The sequence below is a fragment of the Myxocyprinus asiaticus genome, chromosome 46 (assembly GCF_019703515.2).
Source record: "Myxocyprinus asiaticus isolate MX2 ecotype Aquarium Trade chromosome 46, UBuf_Myxa_2, whole genome shotgun sequence".
In the NCBI taxonomy this organism is placed as follows: domain Eukaryota; kingdom Metazoa; phylum Chordata; class Actinopteri; order Cypriniformes; family Catostomidae; genus Myxocyprinus; species Myxocyprinus asiaticus.
In genome coordinates, this window is record NC_059389.1 from 5324487 (window position 1) to 5336648 (window position 12162).

Consider the following 12162-nt stretch of genomic DNA (forward strand, 5'->3'; position numbering starts at 1 on the left):
ACGCCCCGTTCACCGCAGACTCCCGCTGGGTGGGTACCTGAGACAGGTCATGCAGAGGTTGGAGGAGAGGGCGTGGTCTCTTATCTGTGGTGAGGAGTGGGGTGTGTCTGGAGGCGTCTGTAGAACACTGAGCATCATGAACTCCTTGGACTAGGGCGTAGAGCGGACACAGAGGAGATGTTTGCGAGAGAAACAAGACTGTCACTGTTTGGTGCCTGGACATTCAACTAGACCTGCCACCCGTCCCGAGTAACGCAGACCTCACCGGGCTGAGAATACAGGTGAAGATACTAAATTGATCCAATTTTCATTATTACAGATTTTAGCTGGGATGCACAAAATATTTCGGTGATTATATCTGTAGTGGCTAATATTAGTGTGTGTGTTTTTTTGTTTGTTTTTTTTAAGATTAATGGCATCGGCCAATAATTTTTAAACCCCATATGGCGCTATGGTGCTATATCACGAAAAAAGTCCCCGTATACATAAGTCAAGCATTTGAGGTATAATTTGAAAGCTTAAAATCTAAAAAAAATTTATATTTTTCTAAAAAATGAGCCATTTTTTACTTGTCTGTGAGCTTGCTTGGCTGAATAATCCAATGTTATATCTTAGATGTCCAGAACAAAATGTGCCATCCAGCAGGAAAAGCATGCTAAACAAATTATCAGAAAAATAAGTTTTCATCTATTGATGATACAGTTTTATATATTATCACAAAGGGGAGGATCCCGGCTCTCTAATGACACCTAGATTGAGTTTATAGTCCACTCAGAGGCCGAGATATTTGAACGAACAATGGGGGTGGTGCATGAACTGAAAATTAGACTGAATGTCTATGGACGAGCACATCTGTGAGGGCTAAAATGCGTTAGAGCACCTCTTACATTTCATATCTGTCTGTTGTGATGGAATGTGATAGAGAAAAAAAATATTTTTCTAGTACTTGAAATGAAATGAGACTTTTCAAAGTGAGGTAGAATGAACAGAACTAGAATTACATGTTTACAAAGTTAGAACCAAAAAAAAAAAAATATATATATTATTATTATTATTATTATTATTATTATTATTATATATTATTATTATTATTTATTTTTTCAAAAAAACAATCATAATATACAATATTAGTTATGAATAATTTGAGTCTTTTCTTATTTTTTATTTGGGGGGGTTCTCTGACAAATGAGACTAATTTTTTGCAGTTAGTCCACAGTGTGTGTGTGAATGGTGAGCTTTTAAATTTGAGTGTGAAAAATTGCAGTGGCAGCCCAAAAATAGGCCAGAGTTTAAGGGGTTAATGCCTTTATTTACATGAAGCATGTTAAAGTGAACATGAAATGGCATTCATTACCCATTTTACTTCTGGGATGACGCATTTCTGAGTGAAACTGATTATTGAAGATAAAATGTAGGACGGGACTTGATTTTATACATTAACCCCTCCATATTATAAATTAAATATCATTCATATTATGGGCTGCGTATCACCCCAGATTTTCTATATTGGTATATACCAAGTTTTTAGAGCAAGTTATAGAAGCTAAAGTCATCATTGGGCAGTCTTTTTGGAACTCTTAAAAATGTATAAATGCGAAAGTAATAAAAAACAAAAAAAACAATTATAGAAAAAAGCGTTCTGTCAAAAAAACAAAAATAAAAATTAACTATTGTATTTATTTGTTTAATCAAGTGATTTGTCCTCTTCATAAATGTCTTTTCCACTCATTTTAATTGGCAGGTTCCTCTATGTCTGGCTTCCAGTCCGCCTCTAATCTTCTCCAGACTCCCAGTCTGAGCCCAGTCCTGAGATTGACGTGTGGGAGGCACTGCGGACGTTTGTACCTGGCAGATGATGCTGTTGGGAGAACATCGGCTGGTGAGAGAGTCTGACTAGTCTAAAAAATATACGGTCTGATTTAATGTGAATTTGGGCAGCATTCCTGATCCTCTCTCTCTCTCCTTCAGTCCTCCTGGTCAGAAAGAGCCCCCATACCTGACCGAGGCAGGCAGGGAGGCTTTTGATCAGCTGTACCAGCTATGGGAAGGAGAGATGAGAAATATTCTGTCCACACAGACCCCGTCACCCCTCCTGCCCCTGCCACTGGTCTGTCAGAGTCAACTGGTTAAAGATGTGTGCTAAATGTGTTGATTGGGGTAGCATCAGCCACATTTCCCCTCAGTGAGGTAGCTGAATTAAATAGACGTGAAATAACATTTGTTATATGTGACAGACCATAGAAGCATTTTATAATAAGAGGCTTAAAAACAACATAAAATTTCGCCACACATTTAACTTTAGTAATGTGACATGTAGACGGGTCTTGGTTTTATTGATCAGAATTGAACTGCATTGTGAATGTTAAAGGTACTGTATGTTTTGGGCTCAATACAAGTTAAGCTTAAACAACAGCATTTGTGGCATAATGTTGATTACCACGAAAAATAATTTCAACTCGTCCTCCTTTTCTTAAAAGAAAAGCAAAAATGGATGTTACAGTGATGCACTTACAATGGAAGTGAATGGGGCCAATTTTTGAATAGTAATGTATGTACTTATGAGTTGCGCACAGTACGATCAGGAATATTCATCATGAAAGTAATTCCGATTTCACGTTATCTTTGTAATCTTTCTCTTGTGTTTTATGCTCTGTTCCAGACAATTGTGCAGTTTAATGTTCGTCCAGATATCTGTGTATATGGGACGTCTCCTGAGAGTGTGTCCAGACTGCTGGGTGAGCTGGTGCAGTATGGCACACACTACCTGCAGCTCTGCCGCTTCTCTCTGAGCAGTTACAATCAGAGGTGAGTAGTCTTCCAGGTGACATATGCTGTTATTTCTTATGCTGCTTCAGGCAGAGGTTTAGGACTAATCTATTGTCAGCTTATCATATCTTACAGGTTCCTTTCCACTAGGAAGATGTTAGTGTATGATTTATATATATATAGATATATGTGTGTGTGTGTGTGTCCCAGGCCTTCACAGGTTGTCTGCGGCGTTACCTGCATTACTATAGAGCATGTGTGCTGAGCACTCCTGCCTAGCTGAGTCTTCTCACAATTGGCTGTCATTTCCGTAAACTGGGGCGTCAACTCAGGTAACTAACATTATTTACCTTCTTAATAAATGTCCCTGGTCTTATTGTGCATGATTCATCCATTCAAGTTATTTCAAAGAACAAAATGTTTGTCTTCTCAGTCAATATGTAAACACTTTCTCTGCTGCTGAAATGACTTTTCACTGTATATTTTGTGTGTATTGATCAGGTATCTGTCAGAACTGTGTTGTGAGGGGCAGTGGTGGCTCAGCGGCTAAGGCTCTGGGTTACTGATCAGAAGGTCAGGGGTTCAAGCCCCAGCACTGCCAAGTTGCCACTGTTGGGCCCTTGAGCATGGCCCTTGACCCTATCTGCTCCAGGGATGCCGTATCATGGCTGACCCTGCACTCTGACCCCAGTTTAGCTGGGATATGTGAAAAAAAGAATTTCACTGTATATGTGCAAATGTATAATGTGTGATAAATAAATATAATTAATTAAATTAAAATTAAAGTTTGAATGAAATCGCTGGTGTTGGACGAGCTACTTTTCCTGTAGTAAGAAACCTTTTCATTGGACACATCAGATATATCTGTTAGAGACATCAGATCAGAGGTTGCATTAACAAAAATAATTCCGTCATTTACAGAATTTGTAAAACATTGACCGATTATTCAAAATGCTTTCTGTAATTTTGGCATATATAATATGGCATCTGGTTTGTAGTGTTTTCCTGCTTTAGAAACATTCACACAGTAAATGATTCTGATAAATATTAAAATTGAAGGGGGAGAAAATAACCTTTGAAGTGTCCCTGTGAAAATAGACTGGAAGAGAGAAGTGAGTGGGGATTTGAGGAGAGAAATGAGAGATTTCAAGTGTAGTCCTGTGGAATATTTCATGCAATATTGTTCATGAAATGGATTGACTTTATGTAAAAATTTGTCACATTGTGAGAGCAGAAATAAAAGAAAAAGCTAAGAACCCCCCAAGTGAGTAAAAGAGCACTTGTCATAGAAGTTTTTGTTATCAAGGTGACATTAAAAATAACAAATGTTACAAGCTAGTTGGTCAAAGAGTCAGATAATGATTTTTTTTTGTTTTTTTGTAGCGTTTGATGTCTGCACAGGCAATGTTTTAGGCCAAATGTGTTTTGTACAGGTATGTGTTGCAGGTATGTGGCGTTGTTCGTGTAATTAGTAGTGTGTGTGTGTGTGTGTGTATGTGCTCAGGGTGTGAAGCTGCTGCTGTATCTGTATAATCACAGAGTACAGAAGCACAGAGTAACTGCAGTAATGTGAATCATCCTGTGCTGCTGTCACTGTTGAAAAGCAGCTGTGAGCCATACACACGGTGAGACTCTCTCCTCTGGGGTTTTATTTATTTAAGCTGGGACGGCCACCAACAGGCCCGTGAGATAATTTTTTTTTAATCAAAACTACAGTCTTGACCAACACAAAATACATATTTTTTTTAAAGCTTAGAAGCTGTACTTTACAATGCATGTAGGCACTATTACCTAAACTGAACAAGTGCTTTGAAATTTGCAGACAAATCAGAAGTGTTCCGTTTTGATAATTTATTAAAAAAAACATTTGCACTGTACATATTATTGTAATCTGTAAAAGCATCAGTCTCATCAAATAGCCATATGTCATGGATTGTTAGAAAGCTCTTAAAGATTAGAATACAACCAGCCTAATTGTTCTACTCACATACAAAATTTATAGCGAGTAATAGCATATTTAGTGATAGTATATTTCTTTGACATAATTGTTTCATGTTTCACTTCGCGAAAAATAAACGGAACATAAATGACGCAATTATCTTTAAAACGAGGCCACACAAAGTAATCAGATGCATATATCATTAGATAACCCACACAAAGCACAATGTGCACACAGAAAATGTGCTGTCTGGCTGAAAACACATTAAAACACTTAGAAATGCTGTAGCTGTCGTGGAATGCTAAACCAATTGGTACTGATTGCTCCAACCAGTGGTGATAGTCCTCCATATTTGGTCAGTCACGTGATCATTACTGTTATTACATATGGCCACCAGGTTCATGAAACGGACTCAATGATGACTGAAATGGCACAGAATGAAACTCATTCTGGAAATTTCATTACTAAAATCATGTCTGCATGCTATGCAAACCTTTAGTCTTTTTTGTGATTTTTCAGCAGTTTCTTAGGTTGAGAGTCTGTTATAATAAACATTTAAAAGTTTTCTTTAAAATGATACCAAACACTTTTACACAAGATCATCCCTGTTATTTTTTTGTATTTTATTTATTTATTTTACAAGTTATACAGGAAATAAACAGGAAATCTTTAAAAACACCCTTAAAGGGTTAACATCTATTTACAATCTACATGGACCCTATTTGCTTCCTTTATAAATATTGCTGGCCTTAGTGCATTCATTAGTGTATGTTTCTAAGAAAAAAAGTTACAAATTTCTCTGCCTCTGAAATGTCAAGGCTGTGTAGGTTGGGGAAAACAACAGGAACTGTTTTTAATGATAGAAATAAATATACATCTCCCAATCTCTGATTTTCCTAAAGCTTTTGGCCAAAACGCAAACTATTAAATTGCCGAGATATTTCAACTTTTACTTTTAAAAAAAATGTGTAGTTGAAATTTGTAACCAAGTGAAAGTTTCAATGAGGTAATGTGTGTGTAGGTTTGTTTCAGACTGGGTGTATGGTGGTGTCTTCCATGATGTGTATAAAGAGTTCATGATTGAGGTTAATGAAGATTATCTGACCCATAGAAGTGAGTTTTACAGCAGATTTTAGATTAGATAGACAGACACCATTCTGTATTCCATCTGTGTATCTCTTTTCCTGCAGATAAGAATTTTTGGACACAAGGCTATACTCTCATTTCACGGGACGCAGAGGACAAACACATCGCCAACGAAGTATACATGTGTGGAGAAACTATCGACCTGCTGAAGATCTGCTGCCCACAGGTGCCTTTCAAACCCTTTATAATAGGGCTGGGAAATGTAACGCATTAAAAAAAGTTAACGCAATTAATGCAATACCTTTTTTTTATATATATATATTTTTTACTTCCTGCAACTTTCATGTTTTTCCCCCACTTCCATGTACATGTTTATATAATTAAAATAAATGATCGCTAACCTAATTCTTGCAAGTTCTTTGCGACAAAGTATAAAGTAAATATATTAATGATTTTATTTTATTTTATTATGTTTGTTTTAATTTACCATGTACCATGATTAATCTTAGAAAACTGTTCAGTTTAATTAGTTAAAACATTTGTCGATTCGTAGCCCTACTTTATAATAATGGGTACTTTTATTACAGACAATTAAAAATTGGACATAAAACCAGAGAATTCGGAAGATCTAACTCTCCGTTTTGCCCGTTAAACAGCACTACATCTTCTGGTTGGACATACCGGTACCCAGGATTACCGTGACATTCTCTCTACAGGAAGTAGAGGAGATTGAGAGAGACTGCGCTGTGTACCGTGGGTGAATGGAGATGATTGCCAGGCATAGCACCATCAGTAGGAAGGAACAGGTGCTGCACCCTGTCATCAAGCTATTTAGATGACAAGTCCACTTGTGAAAATGCTTATTTTGCAGTTTTTCAAATGTAAAAAAAATGTCATAATACAAATTGTTCAATCAGGATATCATTTTGAGTGAAAAGTCACATTTAAAGATTAATCTCAAAGGGAAGTAATTTGGTGGAGTTCATGACCTTTTGTAAAGAAAGAATTAACAGGATCAGTGTCAAAATGTCAGTAAATTAATAATGTTAGTTAAGTGTTTTGACTGTGTACCCCAGTATCAATGTAGTGCCGGTACTGTTGGCATGGTAACGGAAGATATTTTAAAAACCAGGGTCCTAATTCACGAAATGTTCTCGAATTGTTTTTGTTTTTTAAATCGTCGTAAATAACATCTTTAAGTTAGGATAACCACACAGTTGTCTTAAATCCTAAAAGGTCAGGTGTTTAATGAATTTACTGGGTTTTTCATGTTCAAGTCTCAGTGGCCTGATTAGTGATATTTTTATTTTCAGCTTTCAAACCATGTAAATGTTATCACCAAATTCAAACAATAAATGTTGTTTTGAAGCTTCTTAATGTGATGACAGATCATGCTAATTCTAACTTATGCGCTGCATATAGCGCTCTCTTTCCACGATCATTAGAGTTCATAGAAACATTATAATTCTAACATTAGAAAGCTGAGACTTTCTTTTTCACCCTCATCCATATCCCTGTTGGAGTTGGGCACAACGGAGACAGCCTCCGCCACCCTTTCCCATTTACCCGCCTCTTAATTTCTGACGTGGTATAATTATCAAGCTTCCCAAGGAGAACTTTGTCCTTGCAGTTATTCCCTAAACAAGATCCCCTTGTCTACTGAAGTTTTTGTTTCTTTTCTTTTCCTCCATGTCAAATTAAATGTTATCAAATGGTTACCAGCAAGTAAATTCACCTCTGACGGTTAACGTCGTTAAACTAACACCTCAAGCACTTTACATGAAAAAAAAATTAAGATGTTCTTAAGAAAATATTTGAGAACTTCTTTCGAATTTTTCAAGAATTGCACTTAGGAACATTCTTACAAACTTCTTAGAATTTATCCTTAGAACGTTCTTTTTTTAAATTTTTATCCCCTTTTCTCCCAATTTGGAATGCCCAATTCCCACTGCTCAGTAGGTCCTCGTGGTGGCGCGGTTACTCACCTCAATCCGGGTGGCGGAGGACAAGTCTCATTTGCCTCCGCTACTGAGACAGTCAATCCGCGCATCTTATCACGTGGCTCGTTGTGCATGACACCGCGGAGACTCACAGCATGTGGAGGCTCATGCTACTCTCCGCGATCCACGCACAACTTACTTGCGCCCCATTGAGAGCGAGAACCACTAATCGTGACCACAAGGAAGTTACCCCATGTGACTCTACCCTCCCTAGCAACCGGGCCAATTTGGTTGCTTAGGAGACCTGGCTGGAGTCACTCAGCACGCCCTGGATTCGAACTCGTGACTCCAGGGGTGGTAGTCAGCGTCAGTACTCGCTGAGATACCCAGGCCCCCGTCCTTAGAACTTTCTTAATTTTTTTATTACGAATATTTTCGTGAATCCAGCCCCTGGTCCATTAACCCAGTTTCATCAGAATGCTGGGCTAAAATCAGCTGTATTGTTTTCTGTTTCTGTCTTCCTTATTTTCTCTCTTTCTTTTTGTAACTTCTCTTCCGTTAGGCAGTGCCAACTGAACAGGCTCGACAGGAGCTCATTAACCAGGTCAGAGAGTCAGTGGCCAAGACCCTGGAGAGAATTAAAGGTAAAAAACATTCCCCTCTAACCCCATTCACAAACACATACCAGTAGTCGAGACATTTAAAATAAAGTCGGGTCCACATTAAAGCTTATTCTGGCCGAGAACCGCCCAAAAGGACAAAAAAGTGATTAACCAAAGCTCACTTTTTTTGCGTGATGTTTGTGTGATGAGCAAATCTGAAATCGGGGATGCCACAAAAAATGAATAACATTCATTTCAGTGCAATCAATCGGTAGGTAAGCTGTATAAAGCGCTCATTATCCAGTTGATGATTTGTTAAAAGGAACTCACTCAATCATTGCTTTAGAGTCAACATCAGATTGAAATCTGTTTGTAATTTGGCCTAGTAGAGCACAAGACTATTCACCTTGTGAAGGTCAAGCATTACTTAACAGGACAAACAGACAGAAGGAGTCCCTCTCCACAGAGGTAGATAAATTAAGATCAGACAGTCTATATGGAGTCTTCAGCTGATCACCTGCTGTTCAATCGCCCCCTGCAGGCCGCCAGGTGTCACAGCATCTGGCAGAAGAGGCCCAGAAGAAAGAACGATTCGAAGAGATGAAATGGCAGCTGGAGCTGCACCAGGAGGTGATGTATCTGTGTGTGTGTGTGTGTGTGTGTGTGTGTGAGAGGCTTAAATGAATTTCACCCAAAAATGAAAATTCTGTCATGAATTACTCACCCTCAGGTTATTCCAAACCCTTATGCTGGTTTTTTTTTTCTGTTAAACACAAAAAGAGAATTTTGAAAAGTGTTCATGCTGCTCTTCTTCATATAACAACAGTTAAAAAGAGATGCAAGAAGATTCTTCAAAATTCTCTCTTTGTGTGTCATGGAAAGAGTAACAGCATACAGATTTGGAATGGCATCTGCCAACAGGAACGGTTCTGACTTTATGAATGTGGTTTCAGTGGCACAGTGCTGTAAGACGGAAGGAACAGGAAAATGATTTTAGCTATGCCCGAGAGCTCAGGGACTGAGAGCAGAGGCTGCAGGCCCTCGAGGAGTAGCTGGAGCGTCGGGCACGGTAAGCTCCTCGGGGGATGGCACACAGTAACACTTTCACATGAAAAATACAGTGATATGTAGGCTAGAGGTGATAATGGTACATATTGAGATGATGTATTTGCTGTGTATGTATTTTTAGGATGGACCTGATCACTCAGTACAGTCAGTTATCAGAAGTGGCGACCAGATGTGAGCTCAGAGCCATGTAGAAGGTACAGAGGATGAAACTTGACGAGTGAAGAGTGAACTTCCTGCAGCGAGACCAGCAAAGCATACAGGTCTGATGTTAAACTAAGTGGACATTTTTCAGGGTTATTTTGTGGCAATTCTGATTTATTTTTCAGATCCAACTTTTTGGACTGACTGTCCGCACAGTTGATCGTAAAGTGCAGTCAGTTTCCTGTATATCTACATTGGTCTCTTGGTTGAAATTTCAGTTGCATCTGATTATTATCAAATTTATAACTATTAATAAATGTGGCTGAATGCATTGTTATTAAAATTGGATTTCAAAATACGACGAATCGGATTGGGGCTGCCAGTGTCAACAAATCCTTTCAGGGTTTGTAACAGGGACATTTTTTTTTATATTACTCTACTATTTTGCTATTGGTGCGGTTACTGTTATTTCACATTTAGCATATACTTTTATCCAAAGCGAAATAGCATCAAAAATAGCACATTTACTATAGGGACAGTCCCCTTGGAAAGGTTTCCCATGGTCATGGATGACCTGCAAATATCAAGGAATTTTAAAATGGAAAAATCATGAAAATGAGTAAAACCTCAGAAGTTATGGACATTTTTGTAGTGAATATGTTTATTTTCCTTGTTTTTCACTGCTCTAAAGTATTATAAAAGCTAGAAATTGCTCTTGTTTACGGTAAAGCTTGCTCACAAGCCATAGTGTTGCTCTGATTTTGCCAATGAGTCAGTTTTATCCAATTAATTAGTTGAAATGGTTTACAAAATAGTTTAAATGATTCAGTAGCCAGTTGGTCTGATTAAAATTATCTTTAAAAATCTGTATCCACTAATCATAAGTGCATAGAAAGTTCTTTTTTTTTTTTTTTTTTTATCAATTTGGAATGCCCAATTCCCAATGTGCTCTAAGTCCTTGTGGTGGCATAGTGACTCGCCTCAATCAGGGTGGCGGAGGACGAATCTCAGTTGCCTCTGCGTCTGAGACCGTCAATCTGCGCATCTTATCACGTGGCTTGAGAGCGTTACTGCGGAGACCTAGCGCGTGTAGAGGCTCAAGCAATTCTCCGTGGCATCCACGCATAACTCACCACACGCCCCACCGAGAACCACATTATAGTGACCACGAGAAGGTTAACCCAACGTGACTCTACCCACCCTAGCAACCGGGCCAATTGGTTGCTTAGGAAGCCTGACTGGAGTCACTCAGCACGCCCTGGATTCGAACTTGCGACTCCAGGTGTAGTAGTAGTTTACTTGCTGAGCTACCCAGGCCCCCTTCATAGAAAGGTAATTGAAATTTGTTGGTCAAAGAGCATGGGAATTCTGCCCGGATGCAAACTGGTGTTGCATAGCTGTCCAGTTTATTGGCTTACCAATCTTGGTACTTATACACCGATCAGCCACATCATTAAAACCACCTGCCTAATATTGTGTAGGTCCCCCTCGTGCTGCCAAAACAGCGCCAACCCGCATCTGAGAATAGCATTTTTCTCACCACAGTTGTACAGAGTGGTTATCTGAGTTACCGTAGACTTTGTCAGTTTGAACCAGTCTGGCCTTTCTCTGTTGACCTCTCTCATCAACAAGGCGTTTCCACCTACACAATAGCAGAATATAACAGCGCAAGCAGAAGATAATGCTATCCCAGGGTCATCTACTCTTCCCTGCTCTCCCTCCATTGATGGAAGTCAAGCTCCGATACCAAAGCAAATTGACATCTGTGATTTCCTCCCCAAGCCTCCATGCAGTCCTAAAAGTAGTGCTGTGACCCAGGCTCTCCACGACATTGGCTCAAACATGCCAGAATCGCCAGGGAGTTCTTTTTCCATTCTGCAGAATTATGACCGTGTCCCCTCCCCTGAGAATCCCTACCCACAGTTGCCACACCAATCTGCCTCCCACATACGCATTGGAGAAAACATCTCGGAGGTACTGGAATCCGTCCCTACTCCTAGACAGCACGGACAAGCATCCAAGTCCAGTTTCCAGTTGGGGCAGTTCACTCCAGAGGTTCCCCTAGGTCAGCCGAAGGCTAGTGCTCATGGACACCCTTCAGAGAGCTCTGTACAGCTGAGCGACTCCACTGCCTCAGGGCAGAAAAAGTGCTTAGCCCACTTGGAGTTGGATATCCCCGCCCAAACAACTGAAGAGAGACCTTGTAAGTCAGAGAAAAGGAGCCAAAACGCAGAGGAACAGGCTGCAGAAAAGACCGAAACAGCAGCCAGCACATGTTCAGAGCCAAAACAAGCTGCCCAGGAGCCAACAGAGGAAGCCAAGTCCTGTGAGAGTGTCAGCAAGCCAGAGGAAGAACATTCCGTGTCTCCTTTCATAAGTTTTCATGACTGCAAGTCTAATGCCCATATGAGAAATAAAAGCTGTGATCTGGATCCAGCACCGTTCTCAACTCTGCCGCCCCCTGATTTTCATAACCACAACTCAAATGCCCATATAAGGGTAGGCAAAAATGTTTCTGAAGTAACCACTCTTCCTCCCACCCCTAACATTTACAGCCACGCCACTGATTCCCATATAAGTGTGGATGAGCATGTTCCTGAGGTAACTACCCCTGCCCCTA

At 39.5% G+C, this 12162-nt stretch overlaps 1 protein-coding gene across 2 annotated transcripts in view; it reads left to right on the forward strand.

Annotated features, from left to right (window-relative positions):
• Positions 1-12162, forward strand: part of LOC127435873 (gamma-tubulin complex component 6-like) — a 20761-nt gene continuing 8599 nt past the window's right edge. For both annotated transcript variants that reach the window (XR_007896302.1, XM_051689616.1), the window contains exons 1-12: positions 1-281; positions 1742-1879; positions 1969-2187; positions 2660-2805; positions 2977-3098; positions 3268-5818; positions 5896-6017; positions 6448-6597; positions 8294-8375; positions 8875-8963; positions 9287-9402; positions 9523-9661. The gene's annotated coding sequence lies outside the window, so the exon portion shown is untranslated. The remainder of the gene's footprint in view (positions 282-1741; positions 1880-1968; positions 2188-2659; positions 2806-2976; positions 3099-3267; positions 5819-5895; positions 6018-6447; positions 6598-8293; positions 8376-8874; positions 8964-9286; positions 9403-9522; positions 9662-12162) is intronic.